The sequence below is a fragment of the Hippoglossus hippoglossus genome, chromosome 5, assembly GCF_009819705.1.
Source record: "Hippoglossus hippoglossus isolate fHipHip1 chromosome 5, fHipHip1.pri, whole genome shotgun sequence".
In the NCBI taxonomy this organism is placed as follows: domain Eukaryota; kingdom Metazoa; phylum Chordata; class Actinopteri; order Pleuronectiformes; family Pleuronectidae; genus Hippoglossus; species Hippoglossus hippoglossus.
In genome coordinates, this window is record NC_047155.1 from 23,654,197 (window position 1) to 23,672,944 (window position 18,748).

Here is an 18,748-nt window from a genome sequence, read left to right on the forward strand (position 1 = left end):
CCCCTCACATATTATTTGCAATATGTGTGGACACGTGGACCAGGGGGTTCGGATAAATCGCAGAATATTAGAGTACATTTCCAACAACAAAGGCCTGCAGATGCTTGATAGATATATAAAATGGAGTTGGGCCACTCAAGTTTTATTGAGTGTCCTGGTTTTCTGGAAGAGATGCTGTTGAATGTTTGAACCATTTTTTCCATTAGACAGTTTGATCCGGCCTGCAAAGCAATACATACATACATACATACAAAACAGCAACTGAGTAATACAACAAAATCATAAAAGCAGGTAATGTTTTCAGCAATGAAATACCATAAAACAGAAGGCTAACATGTCTGTCATAGTGCTCTCTCCTGGATGTCAGGCCACAGTCAGGGTGAACGGACTGTGATCTCACTGTGTATCATCACTGACAAGCATCATGGTGGCTGTCAAGAAAAGTCAGAAGATGTGTAATATTGGGATTTACTAGAATAATTTTAACATTTTTCTTTTTAGTTTAAGTAAAAGACAAGGCACTGTGTCTAGTTTGTAGCGATGAGCTGACAGTGGTGAGAAAGTTCAATCCCTAGAATCATTACAGCAGGTAACATGCAACTTAACTGGATAAGTTGCAAGGACAAACGCACTTGGAAAAAGTTAACACTGTTAACTGAGTTTTGGTAAATGAGCAAATGGTTTGGAACCTGAAACTTAATCCCGAAAGAGAATTTCTTAAGGAATCTTGTTGCCATTGTGGAGCTGCTAGCATCAGACAAACTAAACATGTTTTCAAGTGTCAGTTTGTCCAGTTTTTTTCTTTGTCCTGTGATGAAGCAACGTGACAGTCATTATAACGTGCAGAACTTGCCAAGGGTGGGGCCATGCATGGTACAACCACAGATGAAGATTTGTTTTAATGGGTGGCTTTGGCTAAAACCAGCTGTGAGTATGCCATCATCACCATCACTACCATCTGACATCAAATGCCTCCTCAAAGAGCAGTAGATCCAGTCATCCCTTTAGAGAGGCTAATATATATGTGTTCAATCATTTGGTATGGCCCATGAAGGATGGGCGAGGATAAAATTATAATTATATAATGCCCCTTTTTGGGAAAAATAAAGGGCCATAAAAAAAACGAAATGGTTTGCATGGTGACTGTACCAGCAGTTTCAAATGAGAAACAAATTTAAGTCAAAATGGACCAACAGAGAAACAAGTAGGTCAGTGTTGTGAGGGAACTTTTGACCATCCTGGACAATGGCTCTGTTAACCTTAATGTATTGTTCCACCTTTTGGTCTCCTTGATGCATCAAGTCTACATTAAACTCTTAGACAGACGTAAGACATCAGCTGCTGCCGTAGTTCTCCTTTCAGCTTCCCAGAAAACCATCTCAGGTGTGATCTGTACACAGACTGAAAACAGATTGTTCTCTAGTGATGGTTGTCCTTCTGGAAGTTTCTTCCATGTCAACACAGGATCTGGAGCTGAGCCAGAGTGACCTTCAGGTTCATGATCACCTCTCTTACCAAGGTCTGTGTCCCTCAATTGATAGAGACCTGTGTCTACCACAGTCCTGTCTCTGAGATCTGCAGGCAGCTCCTTAGACCTCAAGAATTGTTTTTTTTGCTCAGATATTACATTTTCAGCTGTGAACCCTTAATATAAACAGGTTTGTTTTTGGAATCATGTCCAATCGATTGAAATCACCACAGATTGACTCCAATCAATAAAGAGAAATACACCTAAGTTAAAAAAAAAAAATGTAAGTGAAGGCAAACGAGGTACCTGTATGTCCAAACTTTGATGAGATTCATTCTTCTTTAAATATGATCAGTGGCAGATCTAGGATTTTTCTAAATCAGGAGCCGTAAAGGGGGCCACAATTTACACAGAAGGGCCAGTCCAACATCCATGTACACATCCTTTTACAGTAAGGGGCTCATTTTAGTCACTCCTTTACTGTTAGCTCCATTCTTTTGAGCAAAGCCAGACATTGAATATATATTTTGAAAATTGTTCATTGTTCAAGCACATTGTGCACTTCAAAAATAATGTTTTCAGACATGAACTGCTGAAGATGTCCCCACAGTTGGGTCTGGACTTTCTCCAGAGTTTACCTTTCAACATTGAACCACACAGCAGGAGATTCTCCGCTCAGACGCGTGTGCAGGTGAGGGTTGGTGCAGCAGGCAGTGGCAGGACGCAAAATATAAATTCCGCTGCAGACTTGACGTGTTTTTGTTTCAAGCACATCAATATTAGCATCTGCCCTTATCCCCAAAAGCTCTCTGGGATACATTTATTCTTTTTTTTTCAGTTTTGCATGTCGTGTAGAAACACCATAAACATGCCGACTGGCTCGCGGTGAAACCTCCTGATAATCTCCTGCTGTACTCTCACATGGGCTCATTTGGACATTATCAATTTTTAGGTAGCTGGCAGGAGAAAGTCCAGAGCTTCTCTCTCTGACATTTGCGTTCTCACATACAGTCCCTCTGGATAATGTCAGGAGATTATCTAGAGTACAGTGCATGTCTAAAAGCAGCTAAAAGCATAGAAAATAAAGATTTTTAAGAAAATATAATATTCATTGTTAGTATTGTGAGGAAGAGACATGTTTTTTTGTTGTTTTAAAGCATACTGACAGGACAGGGGCAGGTCAGCGGGCAATCCGATTCCAGCTGGGGCCAAAGCCCCCCTGGCCTTGCCTATGGATCCGCCCCTGATCCTAACAACTTCCATCAGTGAGTTTATGGTAAAATAAGGTGCATCCTTACAATCAATTATCATCAGTTACCCATAGGTGGCACGTCACTGGCTCATTGATGAAGCTGCATTACACAGTTTGATGATGGTTGGGATGTGAGATTTGAACCGGCTCAGACTTGTCTCTGACCCCTCTACCCTCATGTGTGCATCGTCCACTCCTCTCCTCTCCTCTCCACGTTGCGCTGCTCTCGGAATCAAACCTCCTTCTCTTCTCTTCTCTTCTCTTCTCTTCTCTTCTCTTCTCTTCTCTTCTCTTCTCTTCTCTTCTCTTCTCTTCTCTTCTCTCCTCTCCTCTCCTCTCCTCTCCTTCGTCTCCACGTTGCGCTGCGCTCTCGGAACCAAACCTCCTCCCCCTCCTCCCTCTCGTCTCCTCCTCACAGCGCAGAGCTCGATGCGCGCAGGCACAACAGATGGTACACTACTACAGAGCGGAGGAGCGCACGAATTTTACGCACAACTACTTTTATCTTCTGTAAACTTGACAGGGACGTTTAGTGTTAGAGGAGTAAGGTGGGTGTTCTCCGAGGACAGACTCATCCTTGACCGGATCGTACATTTGGAGGCGGAATTTGGTGTCAAGGTAAGTTGTGATGTTTTGTTTTTTACTTGTGATATGCGGTTCACATCTGCGGGAAGCGCAAGAAAAGCTCAGGATGCGATGACTTGTTGTGGTTCCCTCCCTTTTATGAATGCATTTAAACGTATATATATATATATAACACTGCTTCTAATTAAATTTAAGTTTGTTACGTAATATTTTACACAACCCGAAATGGGCAGTGGCTCCAGCGTCAATTAACGCACCATAAACATATTTTAATGGATTCTGCACGATTTGTGTAAAGTCTAAATTATTTAATACACTACACAGTTTTAGTCCCTATAGGTTTGAAACTGATTGCAGAAAAAAAAAAATTCTAAACTTATTCAAGCAAATACACAAAAATCATGTTTTAAAATTGACATCACACACAAAGCCATTGGGGTGTTTCATTTGACTAAACTTTATTGCAAACTCTGCAGATAGAGCAGCCTTACTGTGGCTCTAAATAAAGCATAGGCAGACCCCCCCCCCCCTCTCCTGAATCCTCACTGTAAAGACAGTATATAAGAGCCTTTGACATCTGAGTTTATTGCAGCACAAAGTCTTCACTTACTCCACAGGCTCACATTAGTTCTGATGCTGCACCTCAGTGGGGGTGCTTATGTGCCTTCCAACCCATAATGATCATTCCTAGTGACTTATCTTGAACCCCCCACACTCCCTTACAGTGCAAACTTTTAATGTGAAAGAGCAGAAAAAGACTACGTCAGAGGACAAATCTGACCTTGTGTCTGTGGTGGCTCTTCATGTCGTGGAGGGTTAAAGATGCAAAGAGGGAATCTTCAGGCACTTGATCTCTACTGAACCAAGACGATGATACAAGACCTCTGTAGGTATGAATGCAACAAATCTAATCCTGGCTTTGATGAAAATCTTTTAATGTATTTAGTTTAATGGCGATCAAATACCACATGCAAAATACGTTTTTTTCTTTTACAGAACACTTGTACTGATGACCTTTGTACACACTGAAGTCAAACAGTGTTTTGGAAAAGTGCCCTGTAAATGCACAACTTTATAAAAGACTATCCTCAGCATGCATGGATAAATCAGACTATGACACACTGCCACCACTCTCTGAACTCCTGCAGATTCAGATGCCAGATCTCTGACATTTAATAATGAATTGTCAATCTATCTCTTGACATTTATTATTATTGATCTGCTCTTAAGATATACATTCATGTCTGCACCTTTGTCAGCGCAGTAAATCAACTGAGCCAAACACTCACATTTACTCAAGGAAAAAAAAACACCAAGGGAGCATTTCCACTATAGGTTGTACCACTCATCCGTGTGTCATCTCCTTAAGGCCATTAAAGATGAGCAATGTGTGCCGGGTCATCAGTGAGGCATAGGTAATGATTTGCTCAGTCCCAGAAGAGGTCCAGACATGCAGCGGACCCCAGGTGGCCCCATGGCAGCGGCAGCAGCAGCAGCAGCAGCAGCAGCAGGAAGGCTCAGCAGATCACATATAGTCTCACAATTTGTAAACAATGAGATCTCTGGGGAGAGCTGCCTTAACTGAATTCTGCGTGAGCTACTGGCACGACAGAGAAATGTGGAAGTGTGAGGATTGCTTTGGAAGTGTGACTGAAGATGTAGAAATTTGTCAAATGGTGCTGTAAATGAATGGAAGTAAATAGCAAGGAGTACTGTAGGTACTGTACACAGTATTACTTTGTGCCTTTATTGTGATTCTGTTTACAGCAGAGTACACATTGCACTGTGTTAGTCACCTTTGTCTGTAAGATATTATATATTTTTTCTTAACCGTGCGTGTGGTTTTATTTGTGCTCATTTTTATGGGACCTTTGAGTCCTCAGCCACTAATGCTCCTGTGCTGGAGCCACACGACGCACCAACTTAACCATGTGTCTCTGTCAGGAAGTGAACTGTGCTGACTACGTGCATGAGATCAAAACACACATTGAGCAGCAGCACCGGGACATAAATTGGCATTTGCTGCAAGGAAGAGATCATGTGCGCACGCCAGAGAAAAAATTTGTGTACCCAACTTTTATGTGTCTACCCAGAAGGGCAGGGTCATTTCCTCTATGGAGAGTGAGGTACACACTTCGATACTAAAGCACAGAAACTGCCTCTGGGAGGAAGCAGTAGCTGCTGACATTATTGGAGTGCCGTGCGCTGCTCCCACTATGATGTTTCACTATATTGTTGTGAGAAAATAAGAGTGGTAGGCGTTTAAGTATGATTGAGGGACCTGTATTATATCCAAGAGAAGGGAGTTTAATGACTTAAGTTAGAGAGAGCATCCCACAAGTGTGGACGGGTTATATCTGAAGTAATAAGATAGGACTGGCTCTCTTTTTTATGAAAAGTGTGGTGTGTGGACTGTGAGTGTAGTCTTTCTCTTTGAAGAGAGGAATCAAACGCGTGTGGATACTCAGCTGCTGCAGAGGCTGACTGTTGTATTGACTTTACATAACCCACATGGGAGGTATACATCATAATTACAGGTTTTAATACTGTATAAACTGAGTTTTTCTGGTCATACCAAACAGATATAGAAGACTACGCTGCAGCACAGAGGAAATGAAATAATGTGAAAGCAGCTTGCTCATTAGAAAACAACCCCAAACAGCCTGCAGATGTTTTCTATTTCACAAATGTGTCATGCAATATAAATATGATCTTTTAAACATCACTTCCTGCAGAGCAAACCATGTCCTATAAAACAAAATATATCCTGTAGACAGTCACTTCTACAAACTTACATAAACGCTGCCAAGGTCATCACTGATTCAGTGGAGTATATTTCAGTGAAAGGGCTGCGTTTGATTGTCTCTTCAGCTTTAGTGCTGCTGCTGCTGCTGCTGCTGCTGCTGTCCACCCATCAAACGCAAGCCGGTGCTGTCCTCACATGACTCAAGCCGCCCAGGCAAATACGAGTGACACCAGAGACTAACGCCAGCAACACATGTGTTAGTTGTGTATTTTGTAGTCGCGCCCATTCTCACTCCATTTACAGAGGATCAATATCCTGCTGTGAGAGAGAGTAAAATGAGTGTGTGGGGGGAGGGATACCACAGCGAATAAATCCTGCTGTGATACCTGTCACAGCCGTGAAGCAGTCAGGCCGCCGCACAGCGTCTGACATTAAACGGCTAATCTGAGCATGAAAGAGATGCTCACGTTGGTGTCGGAGATGACTGATGCATTGGACGTGAACTCACTAGATTTACAGTGGGTGCATACATTACAGCTTGATTGTAACCGTCCTTGTTATAAGAGCTCATCCGTGCACATGGTGACTCGCTCTCTGCTGTTTAGTTATTCATCTTTACTTGACAGTAAATATGACTGGCTGTGCACAAACCATCCCACGTCTCTACACAGCCCGCCCTGGTTTATTATTGATATTATTAATATTATGTGTTAATTCTGAGGCTGTCAAGAGGATGTGCACGCCTCCCAAATATCAACTACGTGTCGCGTTGATCTGCGCGTCAAGATGATTGGTTGATTCCACCGCGCTCCGGATTCAGCTTTGAAACTGAGATGAAAACAAACGTACCTGTAGCCTGGGGAAGAATAAATCCTTTCACATGCAACACTCAGCATATGCATTCATGCATTCATGGAGAAAGTCAACTGTGCAGACGCATTTACACACAATTCAGGTATAAGTCCTTATAAAAAAGATTAATAAAATATTATGGTAGAATCATTTTGACCCAAACTCTCTTTCTCTGTAACAGTACATAGATTTAGCATTGCACTCTTGCACATCTTGTACTATTGAAGTTTTAATGCATAGTTTTAAAAAAAAGGATCAAAGTTAGACCCAGCGGAACCAGAGAAATCATCTCTTTCTTTTATTTTATTCCCTGCATTCTTCTTCTTTGCAAAAAACACTGCCAGATCCGTTTAGCTTTCCAGAGCCATAAAAAAGCTTCATAAATATTTTTCCACATCATGCTGGATTTTCTCAGTCACTGTCTCATGATGACGAAAAGGTTAAACACGAACACACAAGATCCGCCATCCTTAAAACGGTTTTGCTGGTTTCAGATGAGACCTTCGTGGAGGCATATTATTAACAGTGCTCCTTTGATTTGAAGTGGGCGGAGCTCTGTTTGATAAAGCTGTCACACACTCCCGTTCTCCAATCAGGATTCACTTACACACTTACACTAACTGGTGGACAATTGTATAGACACTGGTTTCTCAGTGCCTCCTTGTCTACTCTGCATGGACTTTTCTTTTTTAATATAGTTTGTTTATTTCCTTCATGGCAGCTCTACCCATTGCAAACTGATTCCTCTTTTACGCAACAATTAGCAGTATAGACACCGATTTTTCAAATTCGGGGAAACCTGCTTAAAAAAGTCTTGACTCTCTGCCCTTTGCCAGTAGAGGAGTTTGCCTTTCTGTTTTTTGCACTAGTGAGTCATGTTGTCACAAATGCACTGAAAATGAAAAAACAATCACTATTTTGTTCCCAAGATGTAAAAACAATAAGTACAGAAATGATTATTTAAGCAGCAATGCCTAGAAGTTCAATGCACGATACAATGGCGTGCCAGGAAAGAGTATAGCATCAGAGTCTAGATTGCCAAAATAAAGAAGAGGAAGAAATTTGCGCGTTCACCCCGGTGTCATGTTTCCATCACTGCCGATAAAAACCTGTGTAGACTGCAGAGTCAGCTGACCCGGGAGTGAATACAGATTGTATCCATTCGCATTGCAAACAAAAAACAGATTTTAGTGGGTTTTTAAACCCGTGGAATAGGGTCCTTATCTTGTTTGTTTTGCTGCTCAGTGTTGACGAGGAAGGAGGCATCACATGAAATATGACATTAGTGTCATCCTCTAAAGGATGATATGGATTAATCAGCCTTTCATGCGGCTGGTTTCCTCCTGTCACAGACATCTGGGAACTAATTACCAACATAAACTCCTGTCGTTATGGCTTTTATCAGGCGGAGCGTAGAACAGCGGAAAGAAACCATCAGTATCAATTTATAAAAAACAGGGAGTTATTTCTTTAGGGTCATGAATCATGATGAAGACGGAGGAAGTGTCCAGTGGAAGAAATCAAACAGGAGTGTGTTCTGCACTCAAACCTCATTGAAAGGGTTACTTATGGCACCATGCAGCTTCAAAGAGCCGTCCTGCCCAGCATCCACAAATAGAAAAATTTGAAGGGGAATTTTAAATGGAAATGGATTAATATTTCACCTCAGCATTGATTCATGCTGCCACTGTAGACATTTTCATCTGCGAGCAAGTCGCTTATGCAAAGGCATGCGGTGACGTTACTGTAGTCTCAATCTGGCACATCCTCGCCAATCCACTGTGCATTACAAGTAATGGGCCTCCTGTGTGGAGCATTACTGTCATCACCACTTAGTTTGTCACCCTGGCCGCCTGCTCAGTCATTTTCTTATTCACAACAGTGGTACAGAGAGCAGGGGTTGAAGCGATAAAAGCCATGATGGATGGAAGGTGTTATTATTGAGTTGTGGTGTTTGCTGACTGCGTCCTGAAGATATAGATGACATTTTCCATCCTATTTGAGTGTGCAAGGTAATTTCTCAGGTGACATTTTACGTATCAAGGCAAAACCGCTGCAGGGTTCTGCTCCATGTCACAAAGCACTGATGAAATGTTCTGAAGTTTTCTAACAACATCTTCTGTTACTAACCAAACCAGATCTATGCAAAAAAAAAAAAAAATCAGCAACTGCAGCGGTAAAAAAAAAACATCAAATAAAAAAACGATAGCTCCAAGGTATATTTGTCATGTTTCGTGTGTCAGTCATGTTATGAGATTCTCTTCCCCTTCTAATATTGTTTCCTCTACATGTTGAACTGGTTTCCACCGCATGTTGCACAGGTGAAGGACAGGGGAAATCTATTTTCATTAAAGTTGCATGACAGACCATGAAGACACACGGCAGTTGCATGTCTAAAATCGATGGTTCTCCCTCATGCGCTGGTAGTTTGTCACCGTGGTGATGCGATTAGTGACGTGCTTTGTGTTGACCCCTTGAATCAGGACTTAATGATGCTCTGTTATCAGCCTGAAGGATAGATTTCAGGACTGTTTTTAGACACTGTGATAGAGAGGCATGACGGAGGTTGAACTGGTTTATATGGATCCATCTCTATTTCTGTCTTCACACTGGATTTTGAAGCAAGATCACAAGCTCAGCTTTGTCAGTTTACAATTTGGAAAACTGCAACTGTGCAGTTTCGGCTTCCGGCAAAAAAAAGGAGGAGGAGAAGGAGGAGGCTGAAAGGGCTTGTTAATGAAGCAAGCAACTTTTTAGACATGTGTGCAATTAAATCTGAAATGTTAAAGGAGGTCTGAGTCACCAGAGGAAGTGGAGTTCTTTTTTTTATTCTGAAGAAAAGTTAATCATGGGTGCCAGCATGCTTGATTGCTTACAATACTTTGTGTATAATATTTTTTTATTGTGCAAATAAAGAATACAATTACTGTTTAAAGAGCACAGCAAAAAGTATTTGTAGGCATCTTTCCTTATCTTTATTCCCTCAGAAACATGAGGCAATAAAATCCAATTACTAATTTTAATTGGAGCCATCAGAAACAAGTTGAGGACATTTACAACATCACCTTTTAAGTCAATATGACAAATCTGTTAGCAGCTACCTGTTCACACCTCCAGCAGTTAAGGAGAAATTCATGCGGAGCTACCGTTTTTGAGTCGGCCGAGTGAGTGTAAGTCCAATATTCATTACAGTCCTGCGAGTGCCACAGACACTGGCTCCTTTACTTTCTTTCCTCGACAAATTTATTTATTGATGGTTATTGGGACGTGAGAAGGAATTCAACAAATACGATTAAATGTGTTTTAGAAACAACTCAAAGAAAGCTTTAACCTCATCTTTATATCTCCCTGATAGTTTCCTGAAACTATCACTTTTATGGCTTGTTTTCAGGTTGTAGGCTATCATTGCCTCAGTCTGTCACACTCCTGAGCCGTGTGATAAGCTGGAATCACACGGCCCTGTGCAGGAACTCACAGTCTCTATGGATCTGCCCTGCATGTGTTGAGATGGGAGATATTTGTGGGAAATTATTGTTTATATGAAGCAGAAACACTCTCTCATCTAAATGTGCTTTACTAATGAAACAATTAGTCTGCAGCGGTTTCTCACTTAATCAAATCCACTTTGCAGAATCTTTGTCAACAGATAAAAGGAGGGAAGCGAGCAGGTGGTAGACATGAATGAGCTTAACCAATAAAAATCGTTCAAAACAACTGTTCTGCTCCTCTTGCGTGAAAGACACAATCTTAGCACTGATCCGTGCGGTAATGTGCATGAATGTTTTAACTCTACTCGCTGTTTGAAGACATAAACAGACCTCCTGGACCTCAATAAAAAAAAATCTTCTAAATTTAGCAATATGCAGCATAGAACATAGACCCTCCTCCAAAGCAAATGAAGATTTTCTCTGCATTGAGCACGAACGCCACTGTACTATGATGCCATGCTGGAGGACTTTGTAACCAGGGCAACTAACAACAGGCGCGGAGAATGGTCAGATTAGTCGGTGAAGTGTGAAGAGGAAGCATTTCAGATTTTACATTAAGCAAAAATGTACAAGTTGCATGAAACAGTACATTAAAAAAATATATATATAAACAGTTTCATGTTGGTAGAGATTACTCGGAGCAGCTTTTGTGAAGCTGTGCACACCTCGTCGTCAAGTTGCATTAACGAACACAGTGGGGGGTTTTGCGTGACAACCAAATCTGGATAGTCTGGAATAAACACAGATTTTATGCTAAGTACAAATTGAGAACGTGATATTCAAACCCGGAGCCCAAAAGGCTGAAGGCACGTCGCTGTAGAAAAGATGAGCTAATCACAGACTTCAGGAAAAAAGAGCTCGGTGGAGGTGGATGCCTCCATTAGCAACCAGGATTCACACCTCAGTCATTCATCTCGCCACCTCCCACAGCACTGACCCCCCCTGTCACATGTTCTGAGTCACCTGGATCCTTGCCACTCCTCCCTGCCTCCTCTCTCAGCGAGTTACGTGAACCTCTCTCTCTCTCTCTCTCTCTCTCTCTCTCTCTCTCTCTCTCTCTCTCTCTCTCTCTCTCTCTCTCTCTTGCAGATTAACCGTATCACTGCCTAGACAGAGCAAGAATACAGAGGAAAGTATATTTAGGTACAGACTGCTAATATTGACTGGAGATGGGCTTTTTTCATTCACGTGGGAGGAAAAGAAGAGCGAGTCCAGCTTTGTGGTGGATAGTAGGTTTTTGTAGAGCAGTGAGAACGATCCTCACACGATCCACATTAACTTATACGAGAAAGGCCAAGCGCGCATCAATGGACCAACCCCATGGGCTTCTCAGTGTTAAGACTCCAATTTTCCCAACACGCGACGGTTTCTGCCATGCAGCGAGGTTTTAAATGAATCAGTTCAGGCTGGCTATAACTGGGCCTGTACATTTGCACAATATTTCTGCCAGGAACACGGTTGTCAATCATCACCGAGATAAACCTGGAACAGAACCACACTTCACGTATGACATGAAACAGACAAGATATTAATAATCTCCAACGCAGATACATTATAACAGCAATGTTTGTGTAGAGGTTCAACAATTAATGCTATCAGTAAGCAAACTATCCAATAGCTGTAAAAAATGAAAACAAATTGCTTAAGTCAGTAGCATTCATCTTCTGGGAATCTACTTGATTTATTACAAAATTTGAATTTTGTAATAAACCAGATAAAGATATTTCTTTGCATATAGAAGTGAAAACCTTGACTTCCTTTTGGTGCTCGAGCAAAATTTAGTGGAAGTCGTTATGAGTCATCCACAGACGACCATGAATGACTGTGTAAGATGTAATAGCAATCCATCAAATAGTTTTTATTTCAATCTGGACCAATTTTATGGACAGATACAAAGACAGACAGGCCAATTTTGCCATTACTAAATGAGAACAAATTATTAAATAAGAAAATCTATAACTTAATAAAAACTCATCTTCTGATGAAGGTCATGTGATTTAGGCAAAAGTTCCCGAACAGATACTAAATCAACCCTGAGTTTATACACAGCATTCCACATGCTTCACTTTTCATCTATATGGAGGCAAGAAAATGCAGGAATGAACGAGGTGTTGACAGCTGTATTTCATGTAGTGAACATCGATGGTGTTTGTGTTTTGGGGATCAGATGATAATCGTTAAACCCTTTCACTTGCTTGAACTTTGCTTTCAAGCATAAACAAAGAGACAATCCCTTTTCAGTATTCAGGAAAATGAATACATTATTAGAAACTATTAATACCATTTTAATAAAGTGCATTTTCTCAATATGATGATGCTTGCCTTAAAAGTAATTAATTAAAAAGTAAATTTACTGCATGTATGAACTAGAATGGCACTCAATAGAGCGCATTCATCTGCCAAGACCCTACAGTCCCCATAAGCTCAATCAAAACCCACCAAATTGCACACACTCAAATAAATAAATGGGCCTGATTTCATCTAGATCTGCCTGAAAAGGAAATGGATTCTTCTAAGGTCTGTACCATATCCTTCACCCCAAGATTTCAGAAAAACAGTGCACTAGTTTTTGTAAACTCCTGATAACAAACAGAGAAACAGCAATGAAAACATAACCTACATTGTGGAGACAATAGTGTCTTCTGATACATATAGTTCAGGAAGGTTGGATTATGCACTCTCTCCCTTGAGAAGGACAAATGTGATCACACTGTGGGTGTGAAACATGCATGAATGCTTAGAACAATTTAAGCACTGGCTCTAATGCAAAGCAGATGACGTTTTTTGGTCGTCTCTTTGCGTATGTGCAACAGGAAATGTATCAGGATTTGCTTGGCCCTGCTGAGGAGCAGGTGGGCTTTGACTGGTGGACCGGCTGGACCGTCGAGGCCATATGCAGGACAGCTCACCGCCCCTCAGTGGACCATAACACCATACTCTCCCCTGGTGTGAGGAGTGAGAGCGAACTGCTCCCCCCCAGCAGGCAAACCTCTCTCTCTCCACCAATAACATGTCATCTCTTTCAGTCAGAGGCGGTCTTATTCTGCTGCTTCCCCCATGTGACAGCACTGTAACCATGGAGACGGGGCTGTTATCATGATTTTACATTCATTTGAAACTTTAAAGCCAGTGCGGTGCTATTCAGTCTGCCATTACGTCTTGGATTTGCCGAGTGTCATTCAGCAGTGTCTCCAACATCATGCACACAGCGAGAAATTCAGATGCCACGCTTGTGTGTCATTTGTAGAGCAACTAGAAATTCATCACAAGCATCTCTGTCTAAGTAGAGACGCGATCCTACATGAACATTGTGTCAGGAGAGATTAAACAAGCATCAACCTGCTGGGTTGTCTCCTCCAAAGAGAATAGCTTGTAAACATGATGAGGTAGCAGAGAATATTATTCAACTGACTCACATTACATACCAGAACACTGTAGGTTTTGGTATGTAACACCCTAACCCACACAAGGTGGATATTAGAAAGAAAAAGAGACTATAATTGTTATATTTCAATTTGAGTTCAGCACTGGTGTGATTACTGGTCATACAGGTAGTCATTTTGCAGCCAAAGCTTTATGACGCCTCATTACCACAGTTCTGTTTTCTGTCTGTAATTCCAACTCATATACAGACTCCACCCCCTTGTGTTCATTGCACCGAAATGCATTTCTTTAGCGTATGTTTACAGACGCCATTGTCGGCATTGGAAAAATACGGCTTATTTTGTCTGTATTTTTGCTGCGTGGTTTTGTGTAATGTGCTCCTGGAGTAATATCGGGGGGGAAAACATTGCTTTTAGATTGTTGATTAAAGCCCATTCTGTATATCAATTATATTATAATCAATACCTCAATTGATATATACAAATACATAAATATGAATGAATTTAATAATGAACTCCCCACATTTATTTAACTTGGATTTATTTATTTTTTTTCAGCAAAATGACATTATTGAAATTCACAATGTGGTAAACTGTCTGATATTTATATTTAATTCTACAATTTGACTATCAAGTACATTAAACTACTAAATTAAATGAAATAGCCTCTTAACTTATTTGTTTTATGCTAACCTGCTGTGGCTCAAAGTGCATTCGATCCGTCCGAAATCCACCACAAACGTTTTTTCAATGTACATGGAGGCACATCCCAGACCAAAAAAACATTGGAGATGAGTTTCGCAACACATTGGAGGTGACTAGGGTTGCCATAGGAATGAATACACTTCAGGTTTACTAGCATACAAACCCAGGGCTATGTGGAGGTACCAGTGTTGCACAAACAGAAAAAGTGATTCATTCTTTAATATGAGCCAGTGAACTAACCTGCTTTCACGACACATGTCTGAAATCCTCAGGGTATGACATTTGCAAACGTCCTTATTTATTAAACATATTTTAGCTGCAGCTTATTTCTGCAGAGCGTCTGTCAACTTGTGTTTTGTCTAAGTTATGACTCAGCCATTTACTGAAGGCTCATCTCTACATGGCCCACATCATATTTTCTGATGATTGCTGAGGTGGTACAGCTAACTTGTACAGCTTCATTCTGTTAAAACACAATCCTATGATTATATTACCACAAAAATACAGCAAGATAGCAACCCATATCCATAACCATATCCTATAGCACACACACTCACACACAAATACAACTTGATGCTTTCCTTAACGCAGCTCACAGTTAGGCACTGTACTTTACACTGTTATTACTAATGTGAACTTGAATCACATGCATGCTGATCAGCAGTGCCACAATATATCATGCTTCCTTTTTACAGACGACGACTAGGATTCATCAGACAACGAGAGAAATACCCCTTTTCCACCAAAGTGAAGCGCAAGTACTGGGCTGATACATACGCCACTGTTTACGTCTCTGATTTCCCAGTAACACTTATATGACATGAATATATCGTCTATCTGTGATTGGCTGAGTCCATTGCCAGTTAATTTTTTTGGGGTGATTTGTCATTGTATTTTGTTGATATCATGGTCCGTCTCCTCAAGAATTTATTCAACTATATAAATGAACCCACAAACTGGCACTTATTATATATTATATAGTAAGTTATATAGATGAATTCATTCAGTCCATCATGACTCTGCTCGCCTTATTCTCTCTATCTCTTAAGACATGCTTACACACACGGACACAGACTCAGCTGACGTCTCTGACTCGCTACAGTTTAAAAGTTGATTTGTTTCTAACCACCGCCACAATATCAACACTGATTACTGCATGTTTGATAAATGAGTAAAATCTTTCTTCTTGGCTGCGTGCAATCATTCTTTTATTCAGCCCCCTCCCGACTCCACTCACTCTCTAAATTACTTTAAAGATTATTAAAGATGCTATATGTAGGTTTTTGCAATTGTTACAGAGCAAATGTCAACATCTGTTTAATAACCAGTTTCAAAGAAACGTTGCAAGTTCAGCATCAAACTAGATTCCTTTACTCACCAACTTCTGTGTCCAATGATGGAAACCTTTTCTTCTTTTCTTTGAGATCTCAAAGGAGTAAATCAGCCCCAATCCAGTCTGACCCAATCAACCATGAAAAATAAATGACTTTGTGTGCCGACATGTGAAGCATTTCCACCAAAACAATTGCCTCAAATGATTTATTTACAATGTGTGAAATCTTTGCAGCCTTTGTGGTCACAATTGAGTTCCTTATATTGATCAACGATGTTGTCAATTATCCTTTCATACAAATGTATTGGCTCTTAGCATGATGAGCCATTACAACACATCTTATTATTCCCTTAGATCAGTACAAGAATTGCCTGGATGTGGAAAATCACCATTCTCAATTCAACAGAACATGCAGAGTACAGCATTAAAGCAACAGAATCTAATTGGTGTGATATTTCACTCAGAATCTAGGACGCTAATACACATTAGCTTTGAATGTGCACCCACTAACCCGTGCTTCGAGTTTTAAATAATAGACCTAAAGAGAGCAACTCAACAAAAACAACTGTAAATAGCGGATGACGGACCATACTATGGTCTGTGAACTCACAGGCAAATGAAAGCATATTGTTTATTCTGTTTGGCCAACAATTCAGTTTGATCTGTAGCTGAATCATAACAGCACCAGGGTTCTGCCAAAATTTCTCTTCACTCTCCTGTTGTTTCTGAAATAAAGCAGTTTCATTTAAAAGTAGTGCACTCTGGTGCCTGGCTGTGAGCAGAAATATGAAGCAAATCTGGAATTGTTGATTCTTACAGAACAAAATGTGTTTTAGGATTAGACAGCAGAGGTTGACTAAATTAAAAATAAAAGTTATACACTAATTCAACTGCAAAATCTGGTGAGGGCTTAAAATTATAGAAATACATGCACAGATGTGCACATAAAACACTTACGTATTGGCTGCCTGTTTGAGGTTTTATTCTAATGGTTCATGAATTAAAACCTCCAACCTTTACCTAAAGGCTATATATATATACAGTATGCTATAATGTATGGGCTGCATTTGCATACACAGCTCAGACAGTTGCACAATTTGAATAGATTTCACAGATCTTCATTGGAAGCGATGAATTGGAAGAAATATTTAAAGTTGGATTAATGTGGAACATGATCTGACTGTGCTTAATGCACCTATTATCACATTCCAACATGGTTAGCGGTGCCACACCGCAAAACACATCAGTAAAAAGAAGGGACAACCATCACATTAACTAACACTAACTGTTAGAATATTATTGTTCAATTTTCTAGGCTCCTCTCCAAAGCAGCAAGTGAAAGAGCGAAACTTCTCTTTGATTTCACACCAAGCCATCAGACAACAACAGCACTGCAGCAGTCCAACCCATCAGTTTCTATCTCCTCCAAGAACCTTGTAACCCACTTCTAACAAGCAGCGGCATGGTGCCCTGGCCATGAAGTCTCTTCATGCTGTTGAGTTGTATTTGCTCTTACTGAATAAAAGAGAATTTAAATGAACATGCGGCAGCTTTCAAGATTGGACTGGGATGGAGAGCTGACAGAATGTAAAACTGATTAATGTCTGAACAATGACGAGGCCTGTGTACAAGACTCAATCATTACTTCCCAAGTGGTTTGTAAGTGTTTCGCTGCATTCACAACAAGGCAAAGCAAATTTTTGCGTTACTTGAGTGAGCAAAATTAGTTTTTACTTGCAGTACTCAAGTAAACACGAGTAAACACAACCCTGTTCTATTGGCCCATGCTCCTCGGAAAAAGGGATAGTGTGGAAAGGCCTGAGAAGCCAGCACCTGGTGGTCATGTGCATGTCCACAAGACCACCACCAGCATTACCTGAGTCTCACAAGCTGACAGTTGGATGACCTACTAGCTCGGATCAGTGCCAGGATCTGTCACTGTTTAGTCTCATTCTCAACGCTGTTTGGTTTGGTTGAAGCAAATGACCCAACTATCGTATGTTGTCTCATTGTGTAAAAAAAATTGCTTGGCATTTGGTGTGAATGCACTATGCGACTGCTTCGTGCTGATTTGATGATGGTTTCCAGTTTAAAGAAAACATGAAGTGAGCCAGTGCAATTTCACACATGAGTTTGCCCTGTCTTTACACTATGGTAAACCTTCCACTGCGGTACTCCTGTTTTTGCTAATTTTCAGCTGAAAACTAAAATCTACTCATCCAGAGCTTGAGTTATGGCAATTAGTCACAAAATCCAGACAGAAAATACGCATTGCTAAATTTTATTACTTGATTCATGTTTGGAATGAATAGCCATACTCTATAATTAAATAGAGTCAGATTGCTTTTTCTATGTACTGTTATTTTATGTAACAGTACACACTGTGTGTTGCAGCACTGTTAGTCATCACTAAGTATCACAAAGAATGCATCTTACCCATGCCAATACCCACATCTTCATCACACTTCCATTGCCTTGGAGCAATGCAATCATCATAGCGCATTCGGTTTCAGCTGGACATACATACAAAACCCTCCAGATCTGCCTTGTTTCAAACATCAGACAGCGGAGAAGCCGCGGCAGCCCCAGCCCCCCTCTCTGTCAAAGGCATTTTCATGCTCTCAACTTCCTTATTTCAGTTCAGTGAAATGATGATATAAGAAGCTTCGTCCTGGAGAAGAATAGAGCTGTTCAAACTGAATGAGAAGAGAGAATAAGAGATGGAGCTATAGCACGCATCGCTACGCACAGACAGTGGAAACTAATGATAGCAGATTCTATTTACTTTATAAAGAGCAGAGAAACACAACGGACTGACAGGACAAGGAGAGGGTGCTGGGTAATATTTTTGCCATATTAAAGTTAAAGGAAAATGTGCTGTGTTTTTCCGCCTGTAGTCTGTAGAAGAGACCTTGAAATGTGTGGCAGCAAGAGGA

At 40.7% G+C, this 18,748-nt stretch overlaps 1 protein-coding gene across 1 annotated transcript in view; it reads left to right on the forward strand.

Annotated features, from left to right (window-relative positions):
• The first annotated feature begins 3,095 nt into the window (after positions 1–3,095).
• Positions 3,096–18,748, forward strand: part of camkvb (CaM kinase-like vesicle-associated b) — a 36,524-nt gene continuing 20,871 nt past the window's right edge. The window contains exon 1 of the mRNA XM_034585783.1: positions 3,096–3,338. The gene's annotated coding sequence lies outside the window, so the exon portion shown is untranslated. The remainder of the gene's footprint in view (positions 3,339–18,748) is intronic.